Source organism: Hippocampus bargibanti, linkage group LG06 (assembly GCF_051943395.1).
Source record: "Hippocampus bargibanti isolate YZ-2025 linkage group LG06, ASM5194339v1, whole genome shotgun sequence".
Classification (NCBI taxonomy): Eukaryota; Metazoa; Chordata; class Actinopteri; order Syngnathiformes; family Syngnathidae; genus Hippocampus; species Hippocampus bargibanti.
This window is the reverse complement of record NC_142739.1, coordinates 433,789-450,937: the sequence shown is the minus strand read 5'-3', so window position 1 is coordinate 450,937 and position 17,149 is coordinate 433,789.

Sequence of the window (17,149 nt, the reverse complement as noted above, 5' to 3'; positions counted from 1 at the left end):
TAGATGGCTTCCTTCTGCTTGTCCTCTTGAAGGCAAATCAAATCCTCTGTGTTGAGGACCTCATTATGGTCAGCAACAAGCTCCTCCATGTCATCTGCATCCACTTCAAGTCCCGTAGGTGCTGGCAGAGATTTTATTACAACTAAAGGCGCGAGTCCGATGATTCCACGGACGCGGAATAAAACGCGACAAAAGAAGGCGGGTGGGGCGATCCGTCCAGCACATTCGTGATCGCGGAAAGCACCAAACTTACGCGATCGCAGCTAACAATCACCTCGGGCAAAGCAAACTCTTGAACTTGCCAGCACAAGCGTCGAAATCATGCCACTGGTGAGGTGACTGCGACTCGTTGAAATGAAATGAAATTGAAGTGTCTTCTTCGACTGGTGGAGGTCGCACGCGGTGGCCCCGCCCCAGCTGTCAACTCGCACGTGACAATTTCGGTGTCATTAGTCACGTGAAAGCATCGACTAAATAACGCCTTTGTGTCAAGCTTTTAGGCGAAGGATGGTAGCAATGGTGAACGGTACCGGGCTCTTTATTTGTAGAATGGTCGTAGAAAGTTACTCTCAGGGAAGTGACACACAGCGTGAGAGATGTGTCAGGTTGAGATTCACATGTGGGACGAATAAAGGTATTCTGATTCTGAAATGCAAATTAACTCTCTCTGCAGAACACAAATGGGTCATGGTAAGCTTTTGACGTTTGCCTTTTTTTGAGTGCAAAAATATTTGTGCATTCTGAATACATTCAACTTGATTGGGAAAGAAGTGCAGATGGTGAGGTGCTTTTATCTTGAAGCGATTAATCATCATGGACATAAAGCAGGCTGCATAAAAAATAAAATAAAAAAATATTCATTGGTGTAAAATGACCTCCCAAAATTTGCAGAATTACACTAGCTAGTTACTTTTTTTCCCCGGGCGATATCATATTATGTATTAAGAGCTGCTGTATAATAATGCTTTATAAAATTGACATTCCCAGACAGCACAATCATCGCATGGTTCAGCCCTGAGCAAATTTAGTCAGATATAATATTTGAACGAGGATCCATTTTTCCGACCTATTAAATATGACACACTGGGCACCTCTGTCCTCACAATCAGTCAAGCCGACAATACTATCATTTCATTTGACATGCACCTGGCGGGCTTGACTATTTGATGGTGAAAATTTGACGAAACGTTGCACCACGTGCATCGATTTGTAGCATAATGTGAAGTTGACAGACAGATTCTGCGGACCATTGACACATCTTGATGATGTCATCATTTTTCATTCATTTATGACAATATTGTCCATTGACTCCTCGATATCATTTTAGAAATGAATTCTGTGAACATATTGTAATTGTTATGAATGAGTGCTACAATGAATGGAACTGTACAATGAAGCACTTGTGGCATCACACCCCGCACAAAACATTTGTGTCCACACGAGGGACATTTAAAGCTCGGAAAGATTCAGTTTAATGTAGTTGTTCACAGGATCTCCGTGGAGCAGCCTGTTGTTTATGTGGTTCAATGATTTACCATGAACAGACAAACAATATTGGCCTAAAGCTCTGGATAAGCTCTCATCTGTTCTGCTCCTCCTCATTATTACTGTGTGGGCTTGCTGTCATCTCCCCATACTTGTTTGTCTCTTGCGTTTGTCTTTCCATTCAGCTCAAACCAGCAACAGGCCTTGAAGCTTCTGAAAGACAACCCCCCCCTTCCTCACCCACCCTGGCAAAATTGTTTAGGTCGGCACTAAGTGGCGCCTGTCTGGAATTCTGCTGGCCCAATCAAATGCTGATGACCACGTCTACCATCATCCTTGTCATGTGATTTTTCAATCATGACAACTCTTCCTCCATCAGATTGCCTGCTGAATTTGAAAGAAAGATTTGATGAGGTGGATCCCTCCAGCCTTTCATTTTTGATGCCGCCTATCTTGTTCAGATCGATGAAAAGGTTTCTTCAGCTATCATCTTTAGTTCTTTGAAGGTGTCGGACGTTTCGCTTCTCATCCAAGAGGCTTCGTCAACAAACGTCCGACACCTTCAAAGAAGTACAGATGACGGCTGAAGAAACCTTTTCATTGATGGACCACTTCTGTACGCCTGAGAGCTTACACAGACATATCATTTTCAGAGTTGCAGGGAGTTGGAGCTTGTTCCAGCTGACTCTCAGTGAAATGCAGACTACATCTCAATACCCTCCAATTTTTGAACCCGCGCTCTTATTGTGAAATACAATTTCAGGTTGATCGGCAATGACAAGATGAATGCCTTCAATATACGACGGGTTGTATTCAACATGATCATTGAATTTTAACAGCCTTGTCTGGATAAATACATCATCTATTTGTTGCAACCCAAAAAAAAGGAATGTAATGTGAAGGTAAAATTGCTTTTTCAGCCCATTTATCATTTAAGGGGAAACGCATTGATTGGATGGACATCCTGTTTGACCCACAGGCCAATTAACATAGCGCATGTTTTTTTTTCGGCCATATTTCCAGCTGGCCATCCCTTTCTGTATGTTTGTTTTTGTGAGGGTTCACGTGCGATCAGAAATATATAACCTCTTACGCTGTAGATATTCCAGATAGAGCTGATGCACAATTTCATACGAATTGACAGGAAATTATCTTCACCAGATTTGACAATGCAACCTAAAAATGGCTCAATAGAAATTGATGTTTATGGAAGATTTGAACCTCACTGTGATAATGTTGAGTTTGTTTAATTAAAAGCAGGACACTGGAACTGTTGTTGGTTTTTTTTCAAGCAGCTTAGTCAACAACAGAAATAATAATAATAATAATAATAATAAAACCATGTTGACAATGTACCTGCTGTCACCGAACATGTGTAGTTTCTGCCTGCAAATAAATAATAATTATCATTAATTGGAAAAAAAAAACACTGTCTCCAGTGGTGCCAGTGCCACCTGGTAGCACCAGCAAGGAACACCTCAAGTGTTTTGCTGTCAGCATAGTTTACATTCTGGCTAGATCAAGGATGAAAGAGTCTCCAGCTACCAGTGTAAGAAAACAACATCTGTTGCAGTGTTGCTGTTAGTACGGCCTCTCCTGAGTCATTAGTATGCATGACAGACACACTTCGGTGAGCAGGTCCAGGGTGGAGGTCAAGGGTGAGTGGAACTAATGCTTTCATGCTCTTGATTCGGCTTCTCTCGGGTGTAATATCCACCTGTCAATTTATTGCTGTGGATTTACATAATGAATTTATATTATCCAGTGTCTTCTCTCTCTGCCTCTCTCCCTCTCTCTCTCTCTCTCTCTCTCTCTCTCTCTCTCTCTCTCTCTCTCTCTCTCTCTCTCTCTCTCTCTCTCTCTCTCTCTCTCTCTCTCTCTCTCTCTCTCTCTCTGTATGTGTGCCCACTTCCCTACTTTGCCCCATCTCCCTCCTCTTATCAAGTTTACCAAGTGCTCAGAGAGAAATGTCTAAATGCCAACAAGCCTCATTTCCAAACTCGCACCACCCAAGTATGTGTCTTGTATAATACAGTCTGAGCTCAACTAAGCTCTGGCAAGATATGGAAAAGAAAAGACAAGTAAAGAAAAACTGATTGAATCCGAATAACGTGGGAATGGGTAGTCTCACTGATTCTACATGCATCATACAGTGGAGCCTTGGCTTATGAATTTAATTGGTTCCCAGACAGAGTGTGTGAGGTGAAAAATGTGTATCCCAAAAATTAATTTCCCATAGGAAACCATTAAAATGAGAATAATCCATGCCCAGGTCGCCATAAAACATAATTTTCTACTTTCTAATTTTTAAGCCTTAAAACTACACAAAATATACCTTATTTTATGTATAATAAATGTGCTATAGTATTATGATTAAAGAAATAAACTGTACTGTACAATAAAGTCATTTAATTTTCCTTTGTGATGGTCGTTAATGGCTTGATGGAATGGAGTGTCCGGTTTCCTCAGCATTAAACACTTGATGAGGAACATAGGCTTCTTTCACCATCTTGAGGAATGATCCTTGTAGGTGCTTTCTCTGTGATAATTGTATCTAGTTCTTCATCAATTGTGATCTGTTTAGCTGGGTTGATAGCGTTTTGCAAGTGTACAGATGACTTGTGCGGGTTATTTGTGGAGCCTATTTGATGGGATATTTTAACTGTTTTCTATCCATATCACTATTCTTACACTCTCACACTTGTTTTTTTTTGTTTCAAGCTCTGTCATCTCCCTATTGTGTGTGTTTTCTCATTCTCTCTCTGTCTGCCCGTCTCTTTAATGTTTAAGCCCCCCCCCCCACCACCACTGCTTGGTTCTTGACCAATCACGTGGCTTTAACCAAAGACGCCATTTTGTTCTTTGGAGAACAGCCTCACTCTCTCTCTGTCTGTAACCCCATCCCCCACCGCTGCGTTATTGACCAATCACGTGGCTTTAACCGCAGACTGGGGGCAGGGAATAGAGGACAAAAACAGTGGCCACCATTTTCTTGTTAGGAGAACGGGCTCGTTCGCGAATGATACATCACTCATTGTGGCAGCTCCGTGTGTATCCCGAAAAATAGTTCAAGGTAAAATTTTCATAAATGTAACGTTCGTAAACCGAAAAGTTTGTAAGCCAAGGGGTTCGTAAACCGAGGTTTCACTGTACAAGTAGGACTTCAAGATCAAGATAGGGTTGACACATAGAACATGCTCTATTATCTTTGTTTTTGTCATTTGCATTCACTTTCGGCACTTATTCAAGAAAAAACATTACGGAGTCTGCATTCAGACATTTTTTGCCAACACACGAAAATCCACAAGGTTTTTCGGAGCTGCTCTATACAGATCTTGGAATAGCTGCCGGAGGAAGGATAAATGTATCGGCAAAAGGTGGTTGAATATGCTTCTGTCCAATGATGTCATGAAGCTCAACGCCCACGGCACTTGGAGTCGCCGTTTCTAAACTGTCAATCATTCTACTCACCACGTGAGTTTTTCTCCTTCATACTCGCGGGTGTTTACAATCCATTGCAAGGTTATGTGAATGCAGCACTACAAATGCTGGCTGACTAAGTAAACAAACGAGCCAAATACACAGTCACTGTCACACCATCCATTAGTTTCTTTGAGGAAATGTGTCTACCGTCAAAGTCCTTCCACTCCATAACAATAATAAGCCATGGTTCACTGCCAAATTCAGAAAACTGAGAAAAAATTAAGAGGCATTCTTAAGAAGTGGATCTAGGACACTGTATCAAGACAGGCTAGGCAGAGTCTAAAAATGCTATACCACTATGTGGGAGGAGAGGACATACACGTGGCTCATGTGAATCTGTTTCCTGTTATCCGTTCACCTGCCAGTGGTGGAATGATTGTAGTATTTTGCCGATTATCTGGTCCAGTTGTACGATGATCTGCCTCAATTCCTCTCCACCTCCACCACCTAAATATTGTCATCCAGCTCTGTTAGTGATACATACACCAAAGGTCCCGCCATTGTGGGACGAATAAAGGTATTCTGATTCTGATTCTGATTCTGAATTTCCACCATGACAGCTCACCACCAGTAAAATTCATCTGGTTCCACACTCGTTGCCTCCTACGCTGCACCAGCAAGGGCGGTTTGGCCGGGTATCACCGCCATTGGCACCAATAACACCTCACCTTCACTTCACTCTGCTCAATATCTGCTCGCTGACATTTAAAGGACAACCGACGTCTCCGGACAAGTTGTGTCCGTAATTTGTAAAATGGCTTCAAATGACTTAGTGCAGCGTGTTCTACCGGAAACAAATTCCTTGTGTGTTCTACATACTTGGCAATAAAGATGATTCTGATTCTGATTCTGATTTTACGTTTTAAGACTCGCGCTGAATAATCAGGAAGTCTTGTTTTTGAGTTGGTGACGAGTCCGTACGTGACATCACTGAAGGACCGCCCCTGACCGTAAAAAAAGATGCATTGTAGCGGTCCTTCCATCACGTCAATGTATTTTGCTGTACTTGTGTTGTCTGAGGACCTCATGTTGCACCCAAAAGCCGCCAGAAGGCCAGAAGAGGGCGTCCAAGCGCCATATAAGGAATTTATCAGCCTGTGGAAACGGAGGTGGCCACAGGAGGTCGCCATTTTGTGCCTCTTTTTTTGGTTGAGAGATTTTCAGAACTATTTGAATCATATTCATAACTGGATGTGTAATAAGGAAGCATATTGTCCAAATCTGAAGCCATTGTTTTGATTCACTAGCAATGCAAGACGTCTTGGCGTGATGTCGCGAACTGGGGGCGGGACTTTCTGAAAATGCCCAATTCGCAGCTCAATTTCTTTGCAGATTTTGGACACTTTGTCATTTTTATTGGTGTTTTGCATTTGAATTAAAAAATACTGTGTGTTTTGGGCATTTTAAATGCTATCAAACATTTTTTCTGCTTGACCAAGACATAGCAACAACCAAATTACGTTTGAATCCATTCTCCAAGGCTTTGTCTACGTCTGTCAAAACAGAAGCTGCAGCCGTGGTGAGGTCTTGAGATAATTGACTGTGAGACTTTAAAAGTTTGGCGTTACAAGTGACATTCTTGTATGTTATACTCTGTTCTTCATTGCCAACAAAAGCACCTTTAAATAACATGTTTATTAAATTAATGATACTTAGATTGCTCTCACATTTTATTCTATGCCACACTTAATAACACTGTTGCGGTTCTGGATACTATGTTTATGTAAGAATGTGTGTGCGCACATAAAAACCTTAATATTCCACCAGCATGTCATCTTGACATCTACCTTCTATCAGAATGACATAATATATATACTCAGACACCTGGCATCATTAGAGCTCACTCTTCATGACAGGGCGCTGTTATAATTCTTCCTGTGCTTTTGTGTCACGCTGATCTCTGCCTTGCAATGTGCATTTGATGCTTGTGTGCGGTGGCCCTCTCTCTTCCATGCTACTTTTGTCTTCCAACTCCAGAGTACATGCTGGTTAATGTCAAGTACCCCTTCCTCTCTTCATACTTAGCTTGATAGACTTGTCTGCATGTTCCTCCTCTCCCCACAGTCTATTTGGGCCCTGTGTGTGTTTCTGCGTGTGTGTGCGTGCTAGGTAATGATGCAGCTGGGCCATTAAAAGTGTGGGGGGGGGGGCTATTTGACAGCTTTGCAACCCGCTGCTCCCCCCAAACTCAACTCACACACAAATTCTGACGCACTCAGAGACAAACAGAGGGCCTGAATGATCCCCTCCGGAGTAAATGAAGTCCTCACCATCATACTGAGTATTTCTTTCCTGATGAGGATTGTGCATTTGTTTAGAAAGAAATGGGGAGAAAGGGGAGAAAAGGGTGAGATGAAGTTAGGTCTGTCTTTCCAGTAAACCACCGCCTGTCTTTTTCTTCTCTCTTAGCTGGCCTCCCACTCTGTTTTCAGAGGTTCTGTATGCGCATGTTTGAAGTCTGTCCATTTGTCTTAAGGGATTGTGCAGTACTTGTATTGACTATTGTGTATGTGTGTGTGTGTGTGTGTGTGTGTGTGTGTGTGTGTGTGTGTGTGTGTGTGTGTGTGTGTGTGTGTGTGTGTGTGTGTGTGTGTGTGGCGACAGAGAGAGGGAACTGAAGGTGTTAAAGACTTGATGTGAATAGCTTTCATCCATCAGGCATGGAGGTCAGCAGGTTGATACCACCAGGCCTGGGTGGTCCTCCGTTTTCATTAGGAACACCAACTATTCATACACACATGTATCTACAGTAAAGGATTGCTGGGCCCTTAATTGTGTAAACGTGCGTCTGCTGGCATGCCTGCGTGAGTGCATCCTGGTCTACGAGAGGAAGCCGCAAGGACATCATTTGGGATTACTTTCACAAGCACGACTTCAATGATCATGCATATCACTGAATGTTTTGCTCATATTCTCTTCTGAAAAACTCCCTCTCACTACTAAAACACTCTCATACACACAATGCAACACTCTAATACACACTACTAAAATGATCCTTTCAGTATATGATGCAAGTGGGTTTCAATATGACATGATTTGAATTTGATTGAATTTCAATATAACGGATTTGAATCATGTGTGTTTCAGCGGTGCCTATGTCAACCTTTCTGACATGTGAATGAGAGTGTACACGTGTTTTGACCCATTTAAGATGCTTTTCTATTGAAACAAAATGCTAGAGTATATTGACATCAGTCGATTCCATCAGAACCATGTCGAATTCCTGAACAATTGGACACAAGACAACTGTTTTAACACATGTCGATCTCCCTCTCAAGACAGAGTATCCTGTTAACTGAAACTCATTTAATCGGCACATCCATATCTCATGTACGAAAGGAAAACAGCATGCTACCGTTCTAAATCTATTCTTTAAATACTAAACATAGTGGTAGAAATATGTATTTTCTGTAGACACATACTGTACACTCAATGGTCATATGTATAAGGACATTTAGGAGTGTAACTTTGCTGCATTCGGCATTGTTGTTTTTTGGGAGTCCGCCCGTCCGTCCGTCCGTCCGTCCGTCCGTCCGTCCGTCCGTCCGCCCGCCCCCGCACCAGAATGATGTCTTTAGTTTTGTGAAGGTGCTTAGAGTATATTACTGCAGAGAAAATTTGGGGTCGACTTAACCTTTTCGGGGTTATTGCAGCCAAAGAAGGTGATTACTCAAATCCATTGCTTGTAATACTTTTGTCATATTTGAGTTAATATCAAAGTGGACAGTTTTGCTCCCAAACAACCTAAACAAAAGCACATGCATGTGTACACCCCTGGCAGCCGTTATGTGAAGCTTCCGAGTTTGGGGAGAAGTGTCAGTCTTCTAATCATTCTGCTTTCTTTCTCTCACATGCACAGGAGATCTGACACATCAAAGTCTTCTTTATTATCAGAAAAGGATGATGATTACTCTTTTCAACAACCGGGAACAACCAGTACTTTTTATCCAGTATTATTTTTGCCACAAACAGCTCTTTCAGCATTGATACACTGTCAGCATTATCAAAACTCCAAGGATGTTCAATATGGAGCTATAATAAAGCAGTGCGACCTTTTTAGGAAATAGATATTTACCATGTCTCATGTTCAGATGAACAAACGAAAGGCCAGAAAATTGATTATACAGACACAATCAGCAAAGTGTGTAAAAGTACCATTGGAGTAACTTACGGTGAGGAGTCACTCTTCATTTGTACTTAATAGTTTATGTAATGACTAAATGAGTCTCCTGAGTACTTGTATTTACAATGTTGATATAACTCAAGGCTGTGTGTCTGTGTAAGCTCTCAGTCGTATTGCTGTCAACTTTGGGAGAGATATCCTTCTGCTGCTACGTAACTTAGAAAAGGCCACTTTTAAATTAGCTGACTTAAAGGACAACCGACGTCTCCGGACAAGGTGTGTCTTCAAATGACTTCTACTGAGCGTATTTTAAAAAGATTCCACCGCATATAACTAGAAAACACTAAATGTGTGAATTACGACACTTAACATAGAGATAAAAAACAAACAGTCAGAAATAGAAACTTATTATCAGCGATTACAAATTGAAGTTACAAACAAAATCTATCAGGAAGTGTGTGAATTTACTAAATCCGGATACATGAGGCACCACAGCAAAACCAAAGAGAGACAAAAGGGTAAATTTCAAAAATTACTTTTACTGAAACAATCTCAGCTACTGGTAAACACGCGAAAAATTAGGAATGAGCAGATTTCAAGGGAGAATTGGATCCAAAATTTGTCACAGAGAGATCTCTCAGAGACAGAAAAGGCTGTACTAACCAAAGGTTTAAATTTCTCAGTGTTGTTTTAAGGCTTATTTAGAAGAAAATTGTGTTTTATGGGTACCTGGGATGGATTATTCTCATTTTTAATGGTTTCTGATGGGAAATAAATGTTCAGCAGACGAACTTTTCGCCTATCGAACACACACTTTCTGGGAACTAATTAAATTCGTAAACTGGGGTATCACTGTAGTTAAAATCAGATGAATCCCTTTGGGGAGAGTGGTTACTACTGTGGACATCTTGTTATGTTATTGTGTTACAGGTGCATAAAAAATCGGTTTGCGGTATCTCCACAATGTCTTTTCATCAATTATGTTTAATGATATACAATATCATGTAATTGGAAAATAAATCTCTGAATCGGATTTATAGGATATTTCTATTTACAGTACTTAGAATATGTTTCAGGACAAATAATTAAGTGAAATGAAATGGTGATCACTAATGATCTGCAGGGTCGGGAAAGTTGTGAGGCAGTGTTGCTGAGGAACATGCTAATATACTGCTCTTATTCTTTTCACTTTTTCACTGAAATTCCTTGGCTGACTTGATATTATTGGACAGCTGTATAAAATGATAGTACAAAAAAGTTGTTGATGATAGAAATTGTTATAAGCTGAAGCTCAACAATGATAGCATCTCAGCAGTTTACTTGGTTAAGTCTCTGAATGGCAATAATTTATTGATCCCTTGAGGGGATTTGCCTTTGAAGCAATGACGGTCAACCGGGCATGTGTGTATTGTTGCAAGCATTTTTTGTGAAGAAGAGTGGCCATTAGGGTGCATAAGTTGCGAGGGCACTGCAGTCTTCGCAGATATCTTTTGTCTGATTTTAAGCACATGACTTGTTTCTTTTCTCTTTTTTTCTGCTGCTTCTTTTCTCATTTGAGCAGTCGTCCCATTCCAAAATTACTATGGGAGGTTTGAAACACATTTGATACTCTGCCGCCGCGTTCACCTTGACCTCTTGGCACAGAAGCGTCACGGTAGGGCCATCATATCCCTGTACTTTCGTGGCCAAAGGGTATTTTAACCTAAGTGTTCCATTCAAATGTGTAGCATCAAACCAATCGCTTTCAACACAATAGTGCGCGTGCCGCTGTGCGTAAAAACTCTCCACTCTGTAACTCTGGTTATGTATCTAATACAAGGTCAGACAGTGGAATCTGTGCAGGTCGACTCAATCTCACCCTGACATGCAGAACAGCGAGCCTTGAAAGGGAAACTCATTTGCCATTTGACGGCTGAAGCAGTTGGTGTGACCGGAAATTGAGATAATCAGTGAGGTCATGTGGACCGTTATTATCCAGGCAATTGCGAGATTGTTGCAGGCATTCTATAAATATGCAATGGTTGTGCGTTTATCCTTCGATCAAACATACATACAAACAAATGAACAAGCACCGGAAATATTGTTGAAGAATCAGTAATCCACCTCAGCTTTATGTTGTTGAGGTAGTACAAATCCAAATAATGGACCTTATTTGGTTCGCTTCAGTTGCACCGGCTTGTATTTATCCCCTTTTGTGTGAAAATGCAGAGTACGAGTACAGCTGCTGAAATAACTGTCATAATTGTTGATATAAACTCATAAGACACGACACGGTTGCGGTTTTAAGGAATGAAAGAAAAAAAAGAACAAATGTAGATGATGTTGAATTTGTCATTATTTTCCAATAAGCTTTTAAAAGTACCAACTACGCTGTCATCTGCCTGATCTACTCCGAGGTTTGTTTTTTTTCCTGCCAGGTGGCTTTTTCCTGTGTTTTTCTAGGTTTCCTCTCGTCAGCGCGGCGAGCAGTGGGATGTGGAGCTACGGAGTGCACCTGGGACATATCGAAGATCTGTTTTTATGCTATGCAACCACACCAATAAGGCAGCTGATTGGTGCTTCATTATTGCCGTTTGCTCTACGATAGTGCTGTTTCCCTGTTGCATTTATTACGATTAGGGCTTTTTGGTGTCATCCAACGCCACTTTCAGGACAATAGTTTTATTCTGCTCGATCATTTTCTTTTTTTCACATGTGGCGCTGTTAGCATTTTCTCCCCTTTGTCTTTCTCTTTGTTGACTTAGTGCTTTATTTTCGTCAATACTATAGTTGCCTATTATTCCTTTCTGTCAACATTTTGCCCCTATCCTACGTACACGTCAGGATCACTTTATTGTTAGGATTACCTTTTGCTTTGTGTTTTTTCCTCCTCCCAATTTACTAACTTGAAAATGCTTTGTAGTCTGACACGTACTAATCGTGACAAAACGGTTATAGTTTGTTTCCATGTAAAATGCGAGGGCCAAATTCATAACCAGGCCAAGGTGTACCCCTCCTCTCACCCACAGTCAATTCTGATGGACTGCAATTCATTCGTGACACGAATTAGAAAATGTGTCGATGATCGAATTTTTCTCAATTGAGTATTGCATCTAAAGGCGTTTGGGTAAGGACACACAGATTTTTCATCCTGTGGTGATGAGCTTACATTTGCATGCAGATTGTCTTCCATTGATAATAACCACACAGCCCCGATGAAAAGGTTTCTTCTTCTGATGAAAAGGTTTCTTCAGCCGTCATCACACAACCACACATTATTCAGTTTTGCTGTGCCGATGGCCATTTTGTGTTTGGGAGCCTTTTACTGAACGAGTTGCTTGTTCTGTAGCCACAAAGGGACATAAGTCTTCTTGTGCCGGTCCCAAGCCCGGATAAATACAGAGGGTTGTGTCAGGAAGGGCATCCGACGTAAAAGTTTGGCTAAAACAAACATGGGGATCAAACCTCGAAAGATGGAGGACACTGATTCGCTGTGGCAACCCCTTGAAGGGAAAAGCCCAAAGGAAAAGAAGAAGAAGAAGAAGTACAATAAAGTCTTTGTATTTACCTTTGTGATGGTCGTTGATGTAGTTGCCTTTTGATGATAACCGAGTGAAGTTGCCGTTTTTTCTCAGCGATAATCCCCCCACTCGCTGTCCCCTGCTAGCTGCTTGACGTTAATCCAAATCAACAGACGTTTTTCAACCTCTTCTTTTGCCTGGGATCGTTGCTTAGACAACGCAGAAACACCCTTAGCCGCACGTAGCAATGGTCGACTTAGCAAACTGTTACCGGGACTCTAAGTCACACAAACGCACACCTCGTTTGTGTTTTTCGATAATCTCCTTCTTCTGCTCGACCGTAATTTTCTTTAATGTCTTTTTAGGCTTAACACTAGCCTATGATGGGGTCTTTTTCGGTCCCGTAATAGCAAAAGTACTCCACATGATAGCAAACCACGTCTGCAGTCAAAGAAAGTGGGTGTGGAAAACGAGTCCACCAGCCACCGTGGTGCTATGCGGTTTGCTTCGTCCGCTGAAAACTAGCTCGTAAACCAAGATTATATTCTCGCGAATTTTTGTTCGCTAAAGCGTTCCTAAACCGAGGTCTCAATGTATTTGAGTTTGACGAAAATTGGAGCATGGCTAAAACAACGCCCAGTGATGCACTTTGGCACCCGGATTGTGTTGCCCCTGCCACACTCTGTAAGAGCTAGGGCTGCCCAGTAATGGGCAGTAGTTTTTGCATTATTAGTCGCACTGAAGAAAAGTCGCACCAGTCAAAAAATGCATCGTGAAGGAAAAAACACACACACAAAAAGTATAAATCACATGATTGGGGACATTTCTTTGACAAAAGCTGAGAAAAACAGCGAAACATTCTCATACCTTCTATCCGTTAGTGTTCCAGAGTAGGGCGGTCGGGTAATCGAGTGTTTAGCATACCGGCTTCTCAGTGCAGAGGTCATGAGTTCAAGACCTGGTCCGGCCTCCCTGTATGGGATTTGCATGTCCTCCCCGGGCCCCCGTCAGTGTTCTCCACGTCCACTTTCAAAAAACATGCCTGGCAGGCTGATTGAACACTTTAATTTGCAAATGTCTCCACGGCGGGACGATTAAAGGCTTTCTGATTCGGATTCTTTCTGATAAATTCTCCCTCATTGTGAGTGTGAATGTGAATGTTTGTCTCTGTTTGCCCTGCGATTGGCTGGGAACCAGTTCAGGGTGTCCCCCGCCTCGTGCCCGAAGACGGCTGGGATAGGCTCCAGCGCCCCTCGCGACCTTAATGAGGATAAAGCGGTCAGGAAAATGGATGGATGTTGTAGAAAACCCAGAGAAAACTCGTGCAGTCACGACGAGAACATGTAAACTCCATTCAATAAGGCCAGCGTCAAAACTGACTCCTCCACCTCTCCACTGTGTGGGATAACCAGTCACCCACGTTGTCACTGGTCCTTTTCCAATATTTGATGAATATTTTGGACATTGGCACAGGAGTTTCTATTTTTAATTTTTAGGCATTAACCCCTTTTTCGCTGCTTGTATTCTCTGTAGTCTATGCCATTTTGTAATAATCTGCTGTATTAATTTTGAGCCTAAGGAATAGTGAATCAAGTTGATGATAGAATATTCATTCCTTTATTTCTCCCTGCGACACATTGTGTTTGGTTCTCTCTCCCTCTCTTTCTAAGTTTGACTGCCCTTTTTAAAGTTATTGTGAAAGCTTTGGCCCTGATTAGTATTCTGCTTAACACTGGACGTTTCAAGGAGAAATTGCCAACTCTTAAGCGTAGATCTTGCAATAAAACAATGGTTTACAGCCCAGACAACGTGATGATTTACCCAGGTCATTCACTGTTTCTAGCTTAACGCTCTATTTACCCCCCCACCATTTCGTTATCTGTAGTTGTTGTTGTAAAGTTATTCGGTGGAGGTTATTGCCAAGTTGATTTTGACATGGTTTTTTTTTTTATATTGGATTTTGGCCCGTGCATTTTCACATGAAGGAAAAAGGCTCATCTCATAAGAATGATGTGCTAGTTCATCATCTGTAATATTTATTGTCTTGTCGACAGGCCTTGGGATATGTACAGTTCTCTGTCTTCGCAGTTTGTATTCAGCGATCTCGGGGTATTCTGCCATCACTTTAATCCAGAACACTGGCAGAGTTGTTGTCTCAAATATACTTTTAAATCCGCCATCGTTTGCGAACTCCAGCAGTTGTTCTTCCTCTCTCACAGGCTTGCTGGATTCACCTGCTTTGTTGGCAAATGGGTTGCGGATCCATTCCTTGGCAGTTCGTGGGTCTTTTGTGGCTGGGAAGTAGCGCTCGAACTCTTTTAAAAGCAGAAACAGCTGCTCGTGCATCAGCTGGGGGAATGAAGGCTCGGGCTCAGTCTCTTCCAAAAACCACACAGATTTTTGAAACATGTCAAATACACCGACCGCTATTCACGCGCCGTCCCCACGAATCCAGTTTGGCTTTAAATGCAGCTACTTTATCAGCCAACTTGAAGACAGTTGTCATTTTCCCCTGAAGTGACAGATTGAGTTCATTGAGCAGGTTGAATATGTCGCACAAGTAAGCGAGCATTCCTCGTCACGGAAATGCGCTGCAAGCGGTGACTTTTCATTTTTCAAAATAAAACATCGTTCGGACTCAGATAATAAATAAAACGGAAATTATGTAAATTATTTATTCTTTCTGCGCGGCCCGGGACCAAATGACCCACGGACCCTTACCGGTCCGTGGCCCGGGGGTTGGGGACCCCTGTTGATACATTTGTCTATAACTGCTATCCCATAGTTAACCAGCAGATGGCTGTGCTTTATTTTCTTGACACTCATTACGTTGGTTTGTTGTCACTTCCAGTACAGGTTTTACTTCCCACTCTTCTTTACCTAAGTTTCATTTTACTGAGAAGACGGCGAGAACATTATCGCTGTCCTGTTTAGCAAGGAAAAGATAAAAAGGACAAAGATCAAATCTTCCATTTCGGAGCGTAAAGTGGGCAAAGTGTTCGAAACATGCGAGGACTCCGGGTTCTTTATATTGATGGTGGTGTCATTGGTGATTCATGATGCAAGTGAAATCACATTAAAGAATTAACCATCAGGATCAAGAACCCGGAGTCCTCGCATGTTTTGAATGAAAGCACAGGACGGGCGGGCGGGCGGAGGGATGAAAGAAGGAGAGACGGACGGACGGACGGACGGATAGACAGTCATTGAAGCTCGGGGTTACTTTGGATATAGTATATATAGGGAAAAAAAGATCTAAACATTTGGAGCTCTGGATTTATTTATTCTCTTTGCTTAAAATATTGTTCCTCAAGTACACTCTGCTCCTCCCCCCTGCCTGCATTTTTGGGGTTCACCTCCACCATTTCACACTTGATCTTGCATATGTCTAATAATTTAGAATACAGTGTATGTGGGACTTATAATTGAATGGAGATTAGTAAATGGACAATAGATAGATATTCCATGTTCTGTCTTTACCTTTCAGTGACTGTAAATGTTTTAATAAATACCGCAAAACCAATGAAACACATATGAAGTCATTGAACCGCACCAAATTACCACCAAAGTTCATTTTTATCTCCTACTGCCAGCAACATCTTGGTCCCAGTGGCGTGGGCAGAGACACTGCTGTTTCTATGGCGATAGACTGATTATAGGCTGCGGGACACCAAACTCTTGTGGCGCAGATGTTTGTGAGGTCGACTTAAATAAGAACAATATGTGTACCGCTTACACCAAGACATTCCAGACAGGAAAAGTAGCAGTTACTGCTGCTGTAGAAGAAGAAAAGAAAGAAAACAGTGAAGACTATAGCGATTATGTGTTATAGCATGTAGAAGATTGCCACTTGACGGATGCTATGACATCACTAATAACCGTCATGGTAAATTTCCTTCCATTGCCTTCAAAGCAATCATCGATTTATGAAAGGCCAAATTAGACAACGTTGTAATGGAACTGTCAGTACATGGTAGGGTTAGGAAATCAGAATCAGAATCAGAAAACCTTTATTTGTCGCACAATGGGGAAATTTGCAGTCCACAGCAGCAATTTGAAAGGCACATACATTTTCTCTCAACTGTTAGTAATTTTTCCAGCATTAATAGAGATTTTGCAGACAGCAGAAAGTATAAAGAATTATATGAAGGGGTTGGAAAATGTTTGATTTATAGTCCAATTCCTGATGTAGAAAAGCACCAATTTTGTTCAAATCCATGGCCGTGGATGAGTATTGCGGCACTGGGTAGGAATCAAACTATGCTGTCTTTATGAACGACAAACGCATGTCTTAACATCGCACCAGCAGTGCACTCTATTCAGTGCTCTCGGAGTTTGCGGGTGCTGATCCTGGGGGTGTGCCGCTCATGTTACAGAAGGGTTTGTTTTGTTGGGCATTTCCTGTCATTTAACATTAACATTGAGGCAAGATGAATGTTGAATGTATTACATTGTCTGGATGGTTTGTGCACAAGCTGGGCTGGCACGGTGATTTTGTGGGGTAATACAAGTGTCATCAAGAGGGAGCAAGTCAGTGAGAATGTGAAATTTCAACAGT